The sequence below is a fragment of the Pan paniscus genome, chromosome 18 (assembly GCF_029289425.2).
Source record: "Pan paniscus chromosome 18, NHGRI_mPanPan1-v2.0_pri, whole genome shotgun sequence".
NCBI classification, from domain to species: domain Eukaryota; kingdom Metazoa; phylum Chordata; class Mammalia; order Primates; family Hominidae; genus Pan; species Pan paniscus.
In genome coordinates, this window is record NC_073267.2 from 20,386,460 (window position 1) to 20,407,051 (window position 20,592).

The following is a 20,592-nucleotide window of genomic DNA, read 5'->3' on the forward strand; positions in this document are numbered from 1 at the left end:
TGTGTTTTGCTTGGTTTTCAACAAATAATACTGTCCCACGGCATCAAGGACACACACACAGAAGTGGCCAAGACAGACATGGCTTCTCTCTTATGAGCTCACAGAGACAGGCAGACAGGCAATGAAAGAACCCATTACCGTACAGCATGGTAGGTGCTGGCTAGGAGAAAGTTTTTGAAAACCAAACAAGGGTACCTCGTGCACTTTAGGGTTTTCAGGAAAGCTCCTTGGAAGAAGTGACATCTAAGTTGAGATCCAAAGATAGGTGGGAATTAGCCAAGTGAAGGGAGTTGGGCTGGAGAAGAATATATTGAACGCAGAGATGAAAGAACATTCCAGTTTGGCTGGAAAGTAGGGGCAGGTGGAGAGGAGGGGAGGAGGATTCAATGGAAAGGATGAGGTGGGAGGGAGTTTGAAGCCAGAGCTTCTCAGGCTGGAGTGTGCAGATCACCTGGGAGCCTTGTTAGAATGCAAGTTCTAGCTGGGCGCAGTAGCTCACATCTGTAATCCCAGCACTTTGGGAGGCCTCAGCGGGGGGATCACTTGAAGTCAGGAGTTTGAGACCAGCCTGGCCAACATGGCAAAACCCCATCTCTACTAAAAATACAAAAATTAGCCAGGGATGGTGCGCATGCCTGTAGTCCCAGCTACTTTGGACGCTGAGGCCCGAGAATTGCTTGAGCTCGGGAGGCGGAGGTTGCATTGAGCTAAGATTGTACCACTGCACTCCAGCCTGGGCAACAGAGCGGCACTCTGTCTCAAAAAAGCAAAAACAAAACAAACAAACCAAAAAACACCCCCCAAAAAAACCCAAGTTCTGATTCCACAGGTCTTGCCTTCTTTTTTATTTATCTATTTTTCTGAGACAGGGCCTTGTTCTGTTGCCTAGGCTGGAGTGGAATGGCAGGATCATAGCTCACTGCAACCTCAACCTCCCAGGCTCAAGAGATCCCCCTGCCTCAGCCTCCTGACTAGCTGGGACTACAGGAATGCACAGCTAACTTAAAAAATTTTTTGTAGAGATGGAGTCTTGTTCTCTTGCCCAGGCTGGTCTCACACTCCTGGCCTCAAGCCATCCTCCTGCCTTGGCCTCCCAAAGCACTAGGAATACAGACGTAAGCCACCATGACTGTCAGGGCCTGAGATTTGGCCTCTTTAACAAGCTGCCAGGGAATGGTGATGCCACTGGTACAGAGTCCACACACACACACACACGCACACACGCAGCTACAGACCACACAGAGAGTTTGAACTGATCAGAGGGCACTGTTGAATCACTTTAGACAAGGAGTGGCAAGGTCACGTTTGAATTTGGCTCACTCTGGCTAGTGTGGAGAGTGGATTATACAGGGGTTGGCAAACTACCACCTGAGTATTTATTTTTGTAAATAGTGTCATTGGTACACAACCACGTCCATTAACATACTGTTTATGGCTGCTTTCGTGCTACCTGGGCAGAGCTGAGTAACTGTGACAGAGGCCAAATAGCTCACAAAGCTGAAGATATTTACTTTATGGCCCTTTGTAGAAAAAGTTAGCCAAGCTCTGGAGCAAGACTATAAGGAATTGGATGCTGCAGTGGTCCAGGCCTGGGCAGGGGGCCAGAGGTAGGGACAGAGAGACAAGTTAGAGACAGACAGTGGCATGCATTAATGCAAAGACTTGTCGGCAGGGCGTGGTGGCTCATGCCTGTAATCCTAGCACTTTGGGAGGCCAAAGCAGGCAGATCACTTGAGGTCAGGAGTTCGAGAACAGCCTGGGCAATAAGGTGAAACTCTGTCTCTACCAAAAATACAAAAAGAAAAGAAAAGAAAAAAAAAACAGGTGTGGTGATACATGCCTATAGTCCCAGCTACTCGGGAGGCTGAAGCAGGAGGATCACTTGAACCCAGGAGGCAGAGGTTACAGTGAGCTGGGATCACACCACCGCACTCCAGCCTGGGCAACAGAGTGAGACTCTATCTCAACAACAAAAGCAAAAAAGACTTGTCTTCAAATCTTGTGTTCTGTACTTCTTATGTACGTGTCTCTACAAGTTACCTAATCCTCTTTGTATCTTGATTCCCTCATCTGTAAAATGGGATTAATAATGGAACCTTGCCCATAGGAGTGATTGAGGATTAAGTGAGATTTTTGCACGCAAAGTGCTTGGCACAGATTAAGCGCCCAGTACACGTCAGTGTAGAAGCAATTATTAGAATGGCCTGAAAATGCCATTCTAATAATCCCAGCACTTCGGGACGCTGAGGTGGGAGGATCACTTGAACGCAGGAGTTCGAGGCCAGCCTGCACCACATAGCGAGACCCCCATCTCTACAAATAATTAAAACTAGAGTGGCATTTTCACATAATCTGTGTCTCTAACCTCTTCTTCTGCTCACTTTGCTCAAGCTCATTCTTTCTCCTCTGCAGGGTCTGTTTCCCTGTCGTCCACCCCTGATCATCTCTCTGCTACCCAGTTTTTGTTCATCTCCTTCCGTGATGTCCAGGGCATTTTCCACTATGAAAAGGTTTTATTCGGGATACTATGGTAGACTGGTTACAACAATAGTCTCTGTTCTCCAGTTTTCTTACACCTATGCCCTTTGCAAAGTGATTTTGCAATCTTTTCCATCAAGAAGGGTTGCCCTTTTGCCTACCCCTTACATCTGGAAGGGCTTTGTGAGTTAGTTTGTTTGTTTGTTTGTTTATTTATTTATTTATTTATTTATTTATTGGAGATGGAGTCTCACTCTGTCGCCCAGTCTGGAGTGTAGTGGCACTATCTCGGCTCACTGCAACCTCTTCCAGGTTCAAGTGATTCTCCTGCCTCAGCCTCCTGAGTAGCTGGGATTACAGGCGCCTACCATAACGCCTGGCTAATTTTTGTATTTTTAGTAGAGACAGGGTTTTGCCATGTTGGCCAGGCTGGTCTCCAACTCCTGACCTCAGGTGATCCGTCTACCTTGGCCTCAAAAAGTGCTGGGATTACAGGCGTGAGCCACCGCGCCCAGCTGTGAGTTTCTTTGATCAATCGAATGTGGCAGAGGGACATGGTGCTAGTTCCTGGCCTAGGCCTCAAGAGGTCTTGTCTATTTCTTATTGTTCTCTTAGAAGGCCACTGCTACCATGTGAACGGCTCACCTGCTGGGGGATGAGCGATCACATGGTTCCTTCAACCCTGTCCCCAGAGCCGCCAGCCAGCCGACTGGGAGATATGGGAATGAGGACATCCTAGACCAGCCTCCTCACCTCCTCCCCAGTGCCCAAATAGACCTGACCACTGACTGATGGAAACACTCAAGTGAACTAGCCAAGATCAGCAGGGCCTGGCCCAGATCAGCAGAACCACCCGGCTGGCCCATAGACTCTGAGCAATAATAGACAGATACTTCATGTTTTAAGCCACTGAGTTAGAGGTGGTTTATTGTTCAGCAATAACTAACTGATATGGATGCCTAGGAAAATCTGGCATAAAAAGGCTGCCACTGCAGTAAATAGAAGCAGTTCATTTTTCTGTTTGTTTGTTTGCTTGTTTAGAGATGGGGTCTTGCCCTGTTGCCCAGGCTGGAGTACAGTGGCACCATTATAGCTCACTGCAGATTCAAACTCATGGGCTCAAAAGATCCTCCCACCTTAGCTTCCCAGGTAGCTAGGACTACAGGCATGCACCACCATGCATTGCTAATTTTTTCAATTTGTATTTTTTTTTTGGTCAAGACAGGATTTTGCTGTGTTTTTCAGGCTGGTCTTGAATTCCTGACCTCATGCAATCCTCCTGCCTCAGCCTCCCAAAGTGCTGGAACTATGGGTGTGGGTATGAGCCACCACTCCTGGTCCAGGCAGCCCTTAACTTCTGTACATCTGATTTTCAAACAGTCAGAATTTTATACAGGTACTTGACTGACACCCCAAACCACCTTCCACTTGATGAATCCGGGCTTCCCTTATTGGCTGAAGCACAGTGGGGTGCCTGGTCCACCAAGAAACGGTTGAGTTGTAGCACTGTTGCCATCCCTGTGCAAAGTGTTTACACAGCTGTTTCATATGTTCCCACATTTGCCTTATCTTGTAAAAACAAATGGAAGCTAGGAAAATGAAAGCATTGATTCGGGTACAAGATGCCACAGGTCTCAAAGGTGATAGAGCCGAGACAAGGACTCTGCGTGCCCAGTGTGCTGAGGCTGCAGCCTCAGTCCCGTGCTCACTGGTGCTAAGCTAATAGATGTTGTATTTAATTGCAAAGAAAAAGAACAACAACGAGGAAGAGCATATAGGAAATTGTATCCATTAGGTATATATTTGGCCACAGCTTATAAAACCCTAAGCTAGAATGACCCAAACAGATAGGGGCTTTTCTCATGCAGCTAGAAGCCTAGAGGTGGGCAGGCAGCAGGTCAGGGTGAATCAGGAACCAGGGATATTTTTGCTCTGCTATTCGAGGTATTTTTGCTTTGTATCTTCATGCTTGTCATGTCAAGATCCCACCTCCTTTGACTTTCTTTAAAGAAGGGAAGAAAGAGAATGGATTAGGACAGGGTTCCCCAGTCCCTGGGCCATGGGCTAGTACCAGTCCATGGCCTGTTAGGAACTGCGCTGCCCAGAGGAGGTGAGTGGCAGGCAAGTGAGTGAAACGTCATCAGTATTTACAGCTGCTCTCCATCTCTCGCATTACCACCTGAGCTCTACCTCCTGTCAGATCATCATCGGCATTAGCTTCTCATAGGAGTGTGAACCCTGTTATGAACTGCACATGTGAGGGATCTGGGTTGCATGCTCCTTATGAGACTCTTATGAGACCGATCTCCTGATGATCGGTCACTGTCTCCCATCACCTCCAGATGAGACCATCTAGTTGCAAGAAAACAAGCTCAGGGCTCCCACTGATTCTACATTATGACAAGTTGTATAATTATTTCGTTATGTATTACAATGTAATAAAAAGAAAAATAAAGTGCACAATAAATGTAATGTACTTGAATCATCCAAACACCATCCTCCCCCCACACCCAGCCCATGAAAAAATTGTCTTCCATGAAACTGGTTCCTGGTGCCAAAAAGTTGGGGACTGCTGGATTAGGGACTCAGTAGACGTCCTCTGACATCTCATTGGCCAGAATAATGTCACATGACCATTCTTAGCTGCAAGGGAAGCTGGGAAAGAGAGCCTGGCACATGGCATACAGCAGCCCTGAGCAGTAGATGAAGAAAGAATGAGTATAGTGGGTAAATAAGTCTGTCAGAGGCTGGGCATGGCAGCTCACACCTGTAATCCCAGCACTTTGGGAGGCTGAGGTGGGTGGATCACCTGAGGTCAGGACTTTGAGACCAGCCTGACCAACCTGGCAAAACCCCATCTCTACTAAAAATACAAAAATTAGCCAGGCATGGTAGCATGCACCTGTAGTCCCAGCTACTCAGGAGGCTGAGATGGGAGAATTGCTTGAACCCAGGAGGCGGAGGTTGCAGTGACCCGAGATAAGCACCATTGCCCTTTAGCCTGTGTGACAGAGTGAGACTCCATCTCGAAGAAAAAAAAAAGTCTGCCAGAGAAATACCACAAACACACAGCTGAAGACTCTGTCAAAGAAGTGAGAAGTAATTAGAGAATTTACCATTCTGTAATTATTCAGTTAATACTTGCGTACTTGCGTTAAGTTTTAGGATTTAGTAAATGCCCCATAAATGTTAGGATTGACGTCTCAGCTCCACCTGTCACTGGGTGTATTCTTCTGGGCAAATCGATTAACCTGTCTGGACATCAATCCCTTCATTTGCAAAATGAAGGAGATAATCTCTCCTCTTATAGGTTCCTTGGAAGAGTCAAAAAGTAAAATGGAGAAATTGAGAAGTGTTATCTAAATGTCGACTGTGTTCTTTTAGGAATGCACCAGCATTTCTGGAACCACAGGAAGGTGAGTCCATTTCTTAAGAAGGAATCACTCTTAGGCACTCTGCCGGATGTCTCCCTGCCACCAAACTTCCTTTCCCACAGGACTGTGAATGGGTCTGCGGTTGTGACTTTTTGTTGTAGTTGCGTCCCCAGAAGAGAGATCCAGTGAGAGCATCAACCACATGCTTATCTCATTCTTACTTCTAAAGTGTGTCATCTTTCTCCCCAGTCTGATTTTCATTGCTTGAGTTCCTGGGCAGAAAGCTTAGGCTAGTTGTTCTCAATCCTGGCTTCATAACAATGGGTAAGGGGCTTTGTAAAAATACTCATGCTTGGGACCCCACCCAAGACCAGAGAGATCAGAACTTAGGAGGATGCAGCTAAGGCATGGGAGCTGTTTACATCTCCCTGGACAATTTTAGAGTGCAGCTGGGGTTGTGAACCAGTGACCTAGGTCAGATGGCCCTTCTGGAATCTGCAGTGCTCAGTAGAGTACCTGCAATCTCTCCACTAGATGTTGTGGAAGCACCAGCTGGTTTGCATAAGGTTTGCTACGTGGCTGAGACAGAAAGGTTAAGGGTGGTGATGGTGGGGCTGGGGGACCAAATCCTAGGAGAGAGCTCTTCAGCTGAGAGACACAAGGCAAAATATAATTGCTAAGTGGGCAATGGGGCTTCATCCATTTGGCAGTTCCCCTTTTCCCCAACCCCAAGGAGAAGGAAACAGTTAAACCAAAAAAAGAGGCATCAGAGTCATCCTGAAACTTCTCAGTAATGAAACGCCTCAATATTCAGAGGGAGAGTGCCCTGTTCTTTCTTGCTCTGTCGCCCAGGCTGGAGTGCAGTGGGGCAGTCATAGCTCACTGCAGCCTGAAATCCTGGGCTGAAGCAATCCTCCTGCCTCAGGTTCCTGAGTAATTGGGACTCCAGGTGCTGCCACAATGCCTGGCTTTTTATTTTATTTTATTTTTATTTTTGAAGATGGGTGTCTTACTCTGTTGCCCATAATGTTCTCAAATTCCTGGCCTCAAGGGATACTCCATCTTGGCCTCCCAAAGTACTAGGATTACAGGTGTGAGCCACCATGCCTGGCTGCCCCACTTCTTTTAATCTTGTAGCCTGCAGATAACATATGTCAGATACAGCCTGTCTTCACAAAATGCTGGCTCTTTTCATGAATATTCAATGGTTTTGCCTACATTATCTCAATCTCTCTCCCCAACTCATCTTTAGGTGTAGTGGCTGGCACTTAAAAAAAATAAAGTCTATCAAGACACCTTCTAATGAAGCCAGGGAAAAAAAAGACCCCTAGGAGTCCCACTGCGTGCCAGACTCAGGCTAAAAGCTTTTAAGGACCAAATCTCTCAAATGATTTTTATCTTCATGGTTTATTCAATCATTAGTCTCCTCAGATTAGCAGCTATGCCTCTGATGGGCAACTGTCGATCCTTATCAAAATGAAAGCATTAAAACATATTTCAACCTTGGAGACAAATGGTTGTGGCATTTGAAGAAGAGAAGCCTTCAGGATCTTGCATGGCAGAAGACTGCAGGCTAGAAACCGTGCTCCAGATTTTAAGCAATGGACTTGTGATGATTCTTTTTTTCTCTGATAAATACCTGGTTTTCAAAAGCAGTCTAATTAGTATGGATCTCCACTTTGCAAGGCTTAAAAGTGTATTTGGGCTTCCTCTCGCTAAACCAGCCTCGTGGGACCAGCCAGAGTCTAAGCTCTCCCCTTCCATATGCTGAATATGCATGAGTAACTCTCTATCTCCCAGTCCCCTGCAGTTAGGCAGGGCCAAGTGACTGGTTCACCAATGGGCAAGGAGCAAAAGGGATGTGTGCACGATCCTACAGAGGCAATAAAAGCCATGTGTTAAAGAGGCGGGTGGGTCACCTGAGGTCAAGAGTTCGAGACTAGCCTGGCCAACGTAGTGAAACCCCATCTCTACTAAAAATACAAAAAATTAGCCAGGCGTGGTGGCGGGTGACTGTAATTCCAGTTACTTGGGAGGCTGAGGCAGGAGAATTGGTTGAACCCAGGAGGCAGAGGTTGCAGTGAGCTGAGATTGCGCCACTGCACTCCAGCCTGGGCAAAAAGAGCAAATCTCAAAAAACAAAAACAAAAAACAGACAAACGAACAAACAAAACCATGAAACTGATGATCAGCAGCTTCCAAATAAGATCTTAGGAGTTGGATGAATGGGCTCAAGCATGAGCTTTAAGAGGCAAAATGGCGGAGTTTAACTGGTATATGACCTTCTAGAGACACTAGGCTGGTAAGGGAAGAACACCTCATATAACTCCAGTAAGCACACTGCACATTCCACTGCCACCCCCACAAATGTTAGCAGGCCACTGCACATACGGATAGCCCACTCCAAGGGAAGGATCAGGGGAGAAGGGATGCGAGACCCTGGAAGTAGGCCAACATATAAAACCCTCAGTCAAAGGTCAAACGGGGCACTTGAGAGGTTAAGTATCACCTCCTAGGACTATTGCCACGATCTCTGTCTTAGGGTTTCATGCACTTGGCCCTGCTCCAAGGGTACTCGCCTTCCTTTCATTCCTGCTCTAAAGCTTTTTAAGAAACTTTCACTCCTGCTCTGAAACTCGCCTGTCTCTCCTTCTGCCTTCTGCCCCTCAGCTGAATTCTTTCTCTTGAGGAGGCAGGAATTGAGGTTGTGGCAGACCCGTATGGATTTGCCAGGGTAACACCAGGATGCTGAAGAGAGTGCCCATCATAACCCCATTTTGGAAGACCCCATTGGGACCCTACTGAATAATGATTGAATGCTAACTATGTGCCAGGCCCTGTGCTGGCACAGGGGATAATAGAGTGGTTAGCAGAGCAAACACCATCTTATTGGCCTGCAGTTTACAGTCTGCTGGAAGAGGCAGCCACTTGCAAATAAGCACGCCAGTGAGCACTAAATAACTAACAGAGGGCCAGGCATAGTGGCTCATGCCTGTAATCCTACTTCTTTGGAGGCCAAGGTGGGTGGATCACTTGAGCCCAAGAGTTCAAGACCAGCCTGGACAACATGGCAAAACCCTATTCTATAAGGAACATAAAAATTAGCCGGGCATGGTGGCACACACCTGTAGTTGCAACTACTTGGGAGGCTGAGGGGGGAGAATTGCCCGACCCAGGGAGGTTGAGGCTGCAGTGAGCCGTGATCGTGCACTTCAGCCTGAGTGACAGAGTGGTGAGACCCTGTCTCAAAAAACAAACAAACAAAAAACGAAACTAACAGAGGTAAATGCTTTGAAGGAAAGAAACCAGTTTTTATGACACTGTGAGTCAAAGGGACCTAGTGCAGCATGGGGGAATTAGGGAAAGCTTCTCTGAAATCTTGAAGCTCAGCACACTAGCCCATGGGGGTCTGTTTCAGGGTGTCACCTTCGGGAGCACTTACAGAGTGAAGCTCTGTGACAAATGCTGGACACACACAGTTCTCCTTTGATCATTGCAATAGTCCTAGGAGGTAATACTATTATAATAGGAGCCCCAATGTACAGAGCTGGAAACTGAGGCTCAGAGGGAAGAGATCATATGCCCCCAGGGCATTTAATAAGGAAGTGCAAACAGGGATTTGAACCCTCATCTGCTGACTCCAAAATTAACGCTCACTGCATTTCCTTGGCCCTTGCAAAGCTAGCCAAGGAAGTTAGTCATACAGGAAGTAGCCCCTCAGAAGTCCCACAGCAGGAGATCAAAATGAAACAAGCAAGCAGATGTTTACAAGCTGCCTGGAAAAGCCACCCACCACAAGAGCAGGGAATCATTCTCCCTCTGCCCCAACCCCTCCTTCAAAGCTCCTAAAAAGCTTCCTTTTTCATTTTTACAGAGTCCCCTCTCCACCCCCTTTTCCCCCAGAGGACTGACTTCATCCTTTCAGCAGATGGGAAGGCGTGGACTGCCGGCCCTACAGTAGCACAATCACCAGTGATGACTTCCCTCCAATCTTAACCCAGATGAAAATGACAGAGACACACCAGCTCTTTCTTCTCTTGGCTTTTCCCGAAGCTTCCCTTTCCATTAGGCCACTGGGGGTTGGCGCCCGAAGCTTCCCTTTCTCACCAGAATAGAAGCAGGAAGTCTTGGGGTAGCTGCGTTGAAATGTTGGCTGGTACGAGCTTGTTGTTTTGTTTTTATAGAAGGACTAAACAGGTCCCCCACACAGACACAATACACATTCAGAGGCATGATTCCCATATAGATACACATGTGCACACATGCACGCATAGATATACATGCTTGTGAGTCACACACATTCACTCATAGCTAACACTTGTATAGCACTTACTGTGTTCCAGACAGTATCCTAGGTCAGGGCAAACTGTGGACCATGGACCAAATCCTGCCTGCAGCCTCTTCGTGTAAATAAATTTTATTGGAACACAGCGGCTCTGTGTTTAGAGAGAGTCAGGCCAAGGAACAAGTGACCCAGATAGGTCAGAAAGTGACTCTGGGAATCTAGAAGGGTGTGAGCCAGGCCTGGATTGGTTTTGCAAGAATGAAAATGGCTTTCTTGTTTGTTTGTTTGTTTATCATAGAAGTGATATATGCTCACCGTAAAAAGTTCAAGTATACAGAAATGTCTAGGAAAGAAGTAAAGATCTTTGGACACCCCTAGAAACTCAGGCCAAAGCTTCCCCATTTAGCAATCAGGAGTGGGAGAGAGGGGTTGCCTATCCACCCCTGCCTATCCCTTCAGGACAAAAACATCGATTCCCATGACCTCATCTGCCTGCCTTGAGACAGTGGGTGTTGGGGACAATGGCAGGATGTGGACTTCCAATGTAGCAATCTGACATCAGCCTTAGCCTGGAGCTGGGTAGTGCCCATGATCAAAGCCCCTGGAAGGGACCAGTTCAGCTTGTATCAGAGCCATCCTTGGGGTGACTAATAATAATGATTTTGATTGAACATTCACTGCTACCAGACACCACTCAAAAGATGAAATTAACTCATTGAATCCTTGTGAACATCCTAGGAGTTAGGTACCCTAATGCTCTTCTTACAGAAGATGAAGCAGGCTCAGAGAGGTAAAGTAATTTCCCCAAGGTCACACAGCCAGGAAACAGCAGAGCCAGAATTGATGTCCCAGTGATCTTGTGCCAGAGCCATGTGCTCTTCCTCACAAGGCTGATGTGATGTTTGGAACAGCCATAGGAGGCTGGAGTATTTAGAATCCTCAGTATACAATTGAGGAAATGAGGTTCTGAAAGGTTGAGTGACTTGCCCAAGGTCATACAGCCAACAAGCAGGAGCTCCAGGAAAGAAGTTCAGGGTCACGTGACTTCAGAGCTGGTTCTTAGTGCTGGGTTTCCCCAACTCCAGCCCTTGGGGAGTATCTTTGCCACCTCACGGTACCTCCTGCAAGACAATTTGTTTACTCTTTCTTCTTCCTTTTTTATTTTGATTTTTATTTTTTGAGATGGAGTCTTACTTTGCCGCCCAGGCTGGAGTGCAATGGCGTGATCTCGGCTCACTGCAACCTCCGCCTCCCAGGTTCAAGCAATTCTCCTGCCCCAGCCTCCCAAGTAGCTGGGATTACAGGCCCCACTACCACGCCTGGCTAAGTTTTGTATTTTTAGTAGAGACGGGGTTTTGTCACGTTGGCCAGGCTGGTCTTAAACTCCTGACCTCAGGTGATCCACCCGCCTTGGCCTCCTAAAATGCTGGGATTACATGCGTGAGTCACTGCGCCCGGGCTGTTTACTCCTTCTGAACACTGCTGCCATGGACTTATGTGTCCCTCATAAATGCACGTGCTGAAACCTAATCGCCAATACAAGGGGCTCTTGAAAGGTGATTAGGTCATGGGGCAAAGTTCTCATGAAGGGATTAGTGGCCTTCTGTAAGAGGCATCAGAGAGCTCCCTCACCCCTTCTGCCACGTGAGGACACAGCGAGAAGGCACCATCTGTGAAACAGGAAGTGGGCCCTCCGCAGGCAACAAATCTACCAGCACATTGATCTTGGACCTCCCGGCCTTTAGAACTGTGAGGAATACATTTCTGTTTTGTTGTTGTTGTTTTTTTTTTTTGATGGAGTCTCGCTCTGTTGCCCAGGTTGGAGTGCAATGGCAAGATCTTGGCTCACTGCGACCTCTGTCTCCCGGGTTCAAGCCATTCTCCTGCCTCAGCCTCCTGAGTAGCTGGGATTACAGACGTGTGCCATCATGCCCGGCTAATTTTTGTATTTTTAGTAGAGATGGGGTTTCACCATGTTGGCCAGGCTGGTCTTGAACTCCTGACCTCAGGTGATCCACCCACCTCGGCCTGCCAAAGTGCTGGGATTACAGGTGTGAGCCACTGCGCCTGGCTGAGAAATATTCTGTGTTTATAAGCCACCCAGTTTAGGGTATCTTGTTATAGCAGCTCACATGGACTAAGATAGTTGCTTGTTGTTGTTTTTTTTTTTTCTCTAGCCTTATTCCAAACTCTATCTGTGAAATTATTGGTTTAATGTGCTAGTTATACATATTTTTCTAATACATTAACCACCTACTAAGCTAAAACATGTATGTCATGTGTTCCATGAATGGTACATGTGCTCAGCTATAAAAAAACACACTAGTTTCTTGGTAAGCCCCAGCACCTTAGAATGTAATCATATTTGGAAGTAAGGGTTTTAAATAGGTGATTAAGTTAAAATGCAGCACCATCACAGCTTGCCGCAGTCTCAAACTGCTGGGCTCAAGCAATCCTCCTACCTCAGCCTCAAAAGTGGTTGGGACCACAGGCACACAGCACCATACTCAGCTAATTTTTAAAATTTTTTTGTAGAGATAGTGTCTCACTATGTTGCCCAGGCTGGTCTTGAACAACTAGCCTCAAATGATCTCCCATCTTTGGCCTCCCAAAGGGCTGGGATTACAGGTGTGAGCCACCGTGCCCAGACTCCAACTTTTTATTATTTATTTTTATTTTTTTGAGATGGAGTCTTGTTCTGTTGCCCGGACTGGAGTACAGTGGTGCGATCTCAGCTCACTGCAAACTCCGCCTCCTGGGTTCAAGCAATTCTCTTGCCTCAGCCTCTTGAGTAGCTGGGATTGCAGGTGCCCACCACCATGCCCAGCTAATTTTTATATTTTTAGTGGAGACAGAGTTTCACCATGTTGGCCAAGCTGGTCTCGAACTCCTGACCTCAAATGATCCACCTGCCTCGGCCTCCCAAAGTGCTGGGATTACAGATGTGAGCCACCACGCCCAGTCTCCAACTTCTTTTTGGTGTGTGAAAGAAACTTTTATCTTAGTTAGCCCTGTTATTTTGTTATAAGGAGAGGGACCTAATCCTAATTCTAACTGATTTCAGCTGCTTACAAAACTGGGAAAATGTCGCATTCAAATCCAATTTTCTGTCTTTACTTGAAAAATAAGATCGGTCACACTGTGCCCATGTTCCCATGTGGCAGTGGCGAGGCGGGGGCTCAGGAGGGGCTGTCTGCTCCATCTCCAGTTCACATAGTCCTCATGAATCACAATCTATATGTGATATCCACCTGACTTGCTGGTTTATCTTGTCTGCCTGCCCCTGTAGGCATTTGAGTTTGTGACCCCTGACTCATTTTCTCTGAGCCTCAATTTCCTCACTGACAAAATAGGGCTAATTTTAGAGTCTCCTTGTTAGGCATTTTTTTCTTTTTTTGAGACAGAGTGTCACTCTGTCACCCAGGCTGGAGTGCAGTGGCACAGTCTCGGCTCACTGCAACCCCCACCTCCCAGGCTCAAGTGATCCTCCTACCTCAGCCTCCCGAGTAGCTGGGATTACAGGCACGCACGACCACACCTGGCTAATTTTTGTATTTTTAGTAGAGACGGGGTTTCACCACGTTGGCCAGGCTGGTCTCAAACTCCTGACCTCAAGTGATCTGCCCGCCTGGGCCTCCCAAAGTGCTGGGATTACAGGCATAGACCACCACGCTCGGCCTCCTTGTTAGGCTTTTGGGAAGATGAGATGAGTTGCTAGATGCAAAGTGATATTTACAAGTCTCAGGAGTGAGGGCCACTGCTATCATTGTTACTGTTATTATCATTATCACCATCATTACCAGTATGGAAAGGAATTTGCCTTTTTTGGTGGTTGATCCAAAATCAGAAGGAGAGAAAGCAGGGGAACAGCTCAGATGCTAGCAAGAGTTTCTAGAGTGTGTTCATGCCTGCGGATGACTTTTCTTTTCCGCCCAGGGACAGGGTTTCCGATGTTCATTTATTTAATCCCTCTTGGAAAGTGTTAGCAGCTCGTTGCATCTGTAAAGGATGGAGGTGCCTTTGATCACTTCAATCAACTCACAGCTTCTCCCTTCCCAAAGGCAAGAGGCACCCTTGGCTTCCTCCTGCAAGGGCTCTGGGTACAAGCCTGAGCTTGCTGCCACCGTTAGTCTCCCACTGTGCTGGGGCTGAGGGAGGGGGCTGCCGGGCCCACGGTGGAGTTTGGGGGGATTTCAGGTTAACCCACAGTATATGGGAGGGTGGGTTTCTTTTCCTTTGTGCCGTCATTTTTCCAAGGCGGCAATCAAAGGAGAGCAACCTGTGGTATAATTCAAGGCTGGCAAAGAGACAGACAAAGATGATGGCAGAGGTGCCTCCCCTGCAGCCTGTGGATCCATACTGCACTCACGTCCTCACTCTGAAGGTGGCCTCCTATGAACACCTGCAGCTCAGGCCCAGGAGTTCTTATCTGTTTGTGACAGGACGTTCCACCCACATGTAGGACAAGGCAGACATTGCTGGAGTGTTTGAGCCCCAGAGAGCAGCGCTCAACCAACCATGGATGGGACTGGTGGATAATCGCCCAGCTCCCTTGCCTTTCCGTGGGACAGCTCTGGGATGCATGCTTTGCCCTGGCCCCAGCAGAGCTGAACCTCAGTTGCCACCCGCCCCCCACCGCCCCTTCCGTAGGAACATGCCTGGGGACACATCCTTTCTTGGCTGCCTTCCCGTTCCCATCCCTGTCTCTCACTGTCCCCTCCCTCCCGGTGTTTCCTGAATCACTGCGCAAATAAACTACTCACACCCCAACTCCTGTTTCAGGGTCCGCTTCTTGAGGAGCGTAAGCTAAATCAGTCTGCACAGTTTGGTTCTGGAGGTCACTGAAAAGACTCACTCCTCCCTCTTTCTACCCTGAAGATGGAAAGCTCCCTTTCCCCATCCAGATGTGAACTCTGACTGCAGTGAAGTGAGACCTTGGGTGGGGGGCAGGAGAGGGACCCAAGGGTTGACAAGAGTAAGGAATGGTAGAAGAAAGGGCTTGGGGTGCTCCAGTGTGACCCGAGAACTGAGGAGGAGGCCCATGCCATACCCACAAACTTTTCATTAGTTAAGTGAAGTATGGATGGAATGATCTTTGGATGCCATTCGAGCCTGCTAGCCAAGTTGTTCCTGTCTATACCACCCCACCCAGCCAGTGTACAGCAGGGAGCGGAGGTAGCAGTCATACAGTATGGTGGTTAGGAGCTCAAGCTCTGGGTTTAAATAAACCTGGGCTCAGCTGCTGGCTTTCCTACTCATAAGCTGTGTGATCTTTAGCAAGTCACTTAACCTCTCTGAGCCTCAGTTGATATTCCAGCAACACTGCAATGAGCCTTCCTGCACATGTGCCCTTGGGCAACAGGCAGGAGCTTCTCTAGGACATATCCCTGGTGACCAGACGTGCTGAGTCGTAGGGTCTGGACAACTTCTGCATTTATTCATGAGGGCTGGCGTGCTCGGCAGTGATTAAAAACGTGGACTCACATCAGCAAGCGGTGTGTGCTTCCCGGGTGCTCTGATACATCCCTTAGAAACACAAACAGAATTACAGTATGCAATCAACTTGCTTTTTTTTTTTTCACCACGTATACGTATTGGAGATCTTTCCATATCTAGCCACCTCAATATGCCTCATTTTAAAAACCATTTTATTGAATCGTAATGATAGAAAATTGCATAGCAGGATGAACTTTTACAGTGTGAAAAACACTTGAGTAATCAGTATTGAAATCCAAAACCAGAATGTTACCTTTATTCCAGAACCCCCCTGCCCGTCCCTCCCCTCCCTCAACCACAAGAGTACGGATTTATAAATATGTACTCTTGGCGTATGTGTGTCTAGCTTCTTTGGCTAAGAACTAGTTTATGAGATTTATGGATGTTGTTGCATGTAGTGACATTTTGGCAATGCCTGGAGACATTTTTGGTTGCCCCGACTTGCAGAGGGAAGTGCTACTGGCATCTTGTGGGTGGAGGCTTCAAAACGTCCTGTGATGCTCAGGACAGCCCCCACTACAAAAAATAATCTGGCCCCCAAGTGTCAGTATTGCCTAGCTTGGGAAATCCTGTTATACACTGGGTGAGGGACTTAGGGGTTTGTTCTAAGAGTACTGGAGAAACCACGGCCTTTGTTCAGCTTTTAAATACTGCAAACTATTTTCCAAAGTGGATGTGTCCTCTTTCTTTGTGAATACCTGCATTCTTTCCCATCACGTGGGTGTATCATTTTACCAGTTCCCATCCATTAATTTTATATTGTTTCCAGTCTTTTGGCCGTTACACCAGTGCCAAAATGAGAATCCTTGTAACAGTCTATAGCAGGCTTGTCCAACCCACAGCCTGTGGGCTGCATGCAGCCGAGGATGGTTTTGAATGTGGCCCAACACAAATTTGTAAACTTTCTTAAAACATTATGAGATATATTTATTTATTTATTTTTAGCTCATCAGCTTTCATTAGTATTTGTGTATTTTATGTGTGGCCCAAGACAATTCTTCTTCCAATGTGGCCCAGGGAAGCCAAAAGATTGAACACCCATGGTCTACAGTATTTGGAAAGAATATCAGCCAGGCGCAGTGGCTCAGGCCTGTATCCTAGCACTTTGGGAGGCCGAGGCAGGCAGATCACTTGAGGTCAGGAGTTCGAGACCAGCCTGGCCAACATGGTAAACCCCCATCTCTACTAAAAGCACAAAAATTTTCTGGGCATGGTGGCATTTGCCTGTAATCCCAGCTACTTGGGAGGCTGAGGCAGAAGAATCATTTGAACCCAGGAGGCGGAGGTTGTGGTGAGCCAAGATTGTGCCATGGCACTCTAGCCTGGGCCACAGAGTGAGACTCTGTCTCAAAAAAAAAAAGAAAAAGAATATCATATTTGGATATAAGTGTATGCACGTGTGTGTGCATGCACACACACACACACACACACACCATTTTCTGGAGACCCCAGACAATGGGACACGACTAAATTTGATTTACATGTAAACTTCCTTCATTCCCTGCATGTTTAATATTGAACTTGCTTGCAGAAATAGCTCTCATCATCTTGGCTTCTGCCCCGGCTTCACATCTCATGCATGTGGACACACGATCTGGAAAGATAAACAGGAAATCCCTCCCGGCATGGGAAAATGGAGGAGGCCTCTGTTCCTCTGAGAGCTGGGACTCAAAAAAGCTAAATGTCAGCCTGGGTGGGGCCAAGGGGACTCCCTGCCTGCAAACAGGATTGGGCAGCTCTGGGGAAGATGTTGCAATATTTTTTTTCCTCTAAATGCTTCATGTGAACTAATTCCACTTTGAAATTAATCTCTGGCATCTAGTTGCCTTTTATTTTTTTCTTTAAAACAATATTTTAACCTAAATTTATAGATCTGGACCTGCCTCTGTGCCGTTTATCTTTGTCTAAAATTCAAGTAATGGGTAACACTTTGATTTCAAATGCATTACTTTAAACTATAACCACATAATATGTATTGATCATTTTTAACCTCGCCTGTTTTTCAAGCAGCTAGATTTAACAATTTCTCTAAAGTTAACTCTAAATGTTACAGGAACAGTAAAGTCAATAGAACAGAAATTTAAAAATACATATCATATAAAGGAAGGCTAAACCCAGATTCATGCAGTTACTCTTAATAAGAATTAGATTTAGCTCTGAGCTTTCTGGCAAAGCAATAAGGAAAACGCAATGCATCACCCAATATCTTGTTTTCTTGTCAAAGGAAAACTGCACATCTTTAGCTGAGATAATTATTTTCTCGATCTTAAGTTCTGAAATCAGCAGATGTGAACATTTAAAATTTATCCTTCCGGTCTATGTTTTCATCTCTGCTCTTCTTACTTACCCTGGATGGAATATAGGTGCCATGTTGTCACCCCTGTCCTGAATTGATAGCTGCCTGGTTGACCGCTTTCTATGTGCCTGGCACTAGGCTGTGTGCTTTACCCTTGGAATATCAACTGTTATTATCCCACGTTACTGCTACAGGAATCAAGGTTCAGAGAGGTTAAGTAACAGCCTCCAACTCATACTTGGCAAGTACTGGAGTTGACAGGTGGGCAGGGCAGGGATTTTTGTCCTCTGAGAAAGAAAATAACTTGTCCAACTTCACACAGCTGGAAAATGCCAAAGCTGGGATTCAAACTAGAGAATTTAGAGATCTCACATGTCTTTAGTACCTACTAAATGCCAGGACACTTTGAGGAATGATGAGGCAGTGTAGGTCAAGGTTAAGAGAGTAGCTGACAGATCTGGGCTCAGTTCTGCCTCTTAATTGACCCTGGGCAATTTCTTAATGCCTCTGGACCTCAGTTTATTCACCTGAAAAATGGGTAGATTATAGCCCAACCTCAGAGGGTGTTATGGGAATTCGGTGAGTTGATGCCTGGGGAGGATTTAGCACAGAGCCTAATGAGGAGGGTGCCCATCAATGTCAGCTCCCATCAATGTCAACATCTTGCTGGTCAATATCAGCAAGAATCCTCAATGAGGCAAAAATCACCAGCTCTGTGCTTCAGGTGGAATCTATTTCTCTTTCTTCTCCTTTCTTCTTTCTTCTCCCCAGCCCTGCACTCCCCCAGCTCTCTGATCATCCTGAAGGGCTGAAGAGAACAACCAGGGAAAAGCTGGAGTTTAATAAATAAGCTCCCTTCGAAATGACCAGAGAGCCCCAGGCATGAGCTGTCTGCAGTGGTTTTCACAGCAAGCTTCACAGCAATACCTTAGGTTTTTATTTATATTACATTTCCCTGTTTACAAAGCCCTCATCTGCCTGCCAGTTACCTCCCTGAACTTCTCCTGCAGTTCTGAGAGGGGGCAGGGATTTCCATTCCCATTGAAAGGAGGCCCAGAGAGGTTAGTGACTTCCCCCAAAGTCACCCAGCAGAGCAGAACTCACATCTTCTGCCTCTAAGTTCAGAGATTTCTTCATAGCATCCCACTGCAGGACAGCAGTTAATGAAACCGTTTCCGGAAATAATTAAGAGTTAGAGCTGGGAAAAACATATTTTGAATTGGCCAAGAGGGAATTGAAAAACTGCACATGTCAAATCTCTGTTTTTTTCTCCTGATGTGGCTTTTTGCCCCTCATCCCCTGTTCCTTTTGTCCCATGTTTCTCTGACTGCCTTCACTCTCTCACGCATAAGCAAAGCAGCAGACTGGTTCATTCATTCATTCATTCATTCACTGTTATGGACTGAATTACATTCCCTAAAATTTCTATGTTGATATTTTAAACCCCAATGTCTCAGAATTGTGACTGTATTTGGAGATAGAACATTTAAGAGGTAATTAATGTAAAATGAGGTCACATGGTTGGGCCCTAATCCAATATGACTGGTGTCCTCATAAGAATAGACTAGGACTCCGACAGTACAGGAGCAAGGGATGACCATGTGAGGACACAGTGGGATGGTGGCCACCTGCAAGCCCCAGAGAGAGACCTCAGGAGAAACCAAACCTGCCGACACCTTGATCTCAGACTTCCAGCCTCCAGAGCTATGAGAAATAAGTGTCTTCTGGGTAAGGCACCCAGGCTGTGATATTTACTTACGGCTGCCAGGACACTTCTTATTCCTTCGGATATACTTTTATACACATCTCACTTCCTGAAGATCTTGGCTGAACTGTCACCCAGCGAGGCTTCCCTGACACCTTCTTTAAAATTGCAATCACACTGCCCACCTTGTTTCATACTCCCAAATTTCCTCATCTGCTTCATTTTTCTCTGTAGCACTGACCACTATCTGCATACCCATATATTTGCTTTTATATATATATATATATTTTTTTTTTTTTTTTGGAGACAGAGTTTTGCTCTGTCACCCAGGCTGGAGTGCAGTGGTGCGATCTTGGCTCACCACAAGCTCTGCCTCCTGGGTTCAAGTGATTCTCCTGCCCCAGCATCCTGAATAGCTGGGACTACAGGCGCCTGCCACCATGCCAAGCTGATTTTTGTATTTTTAGTAGAGACAGGGTTTTGCCAAGTTGGAGAGCCTGGTCTCAACTCCTGACCTCAGGTGATCCGCCTGCCTCAGCCTCCCAAAGTGCTGGGATTACAGGCGTGAGCCACCACACCCGGCCACTTTTTTGTGTTTTCATTTCCCCTGCCCCAACACTGGTAGATAATTATAATGAGGGCAGGGAGTGTCTGTCTGTTTTGTTCACTGTAATTAACGTACAGTGTTTGCATCTGTAGTGTCTAGAAAAAGGCCTTGCTCACAGTAGGTACTTAATTAAGTGTACCTTGAATGAGTGAAGTCATGCACCCACTCATTCAAGCAACAAACAGTAATGGTGCTTTGGCTTAGTGACAGGCACTACGCCGGGGGCTGGGATATACCTGGAGACTCATACTGGACTGGGAGATGCTAGATACCAGCGCCCACATCATACTCATGCTTGCAACTTCTGTGTCAATTCCAGGCTTGGCCTAGGGATTGCTGTATTTTTTCCTT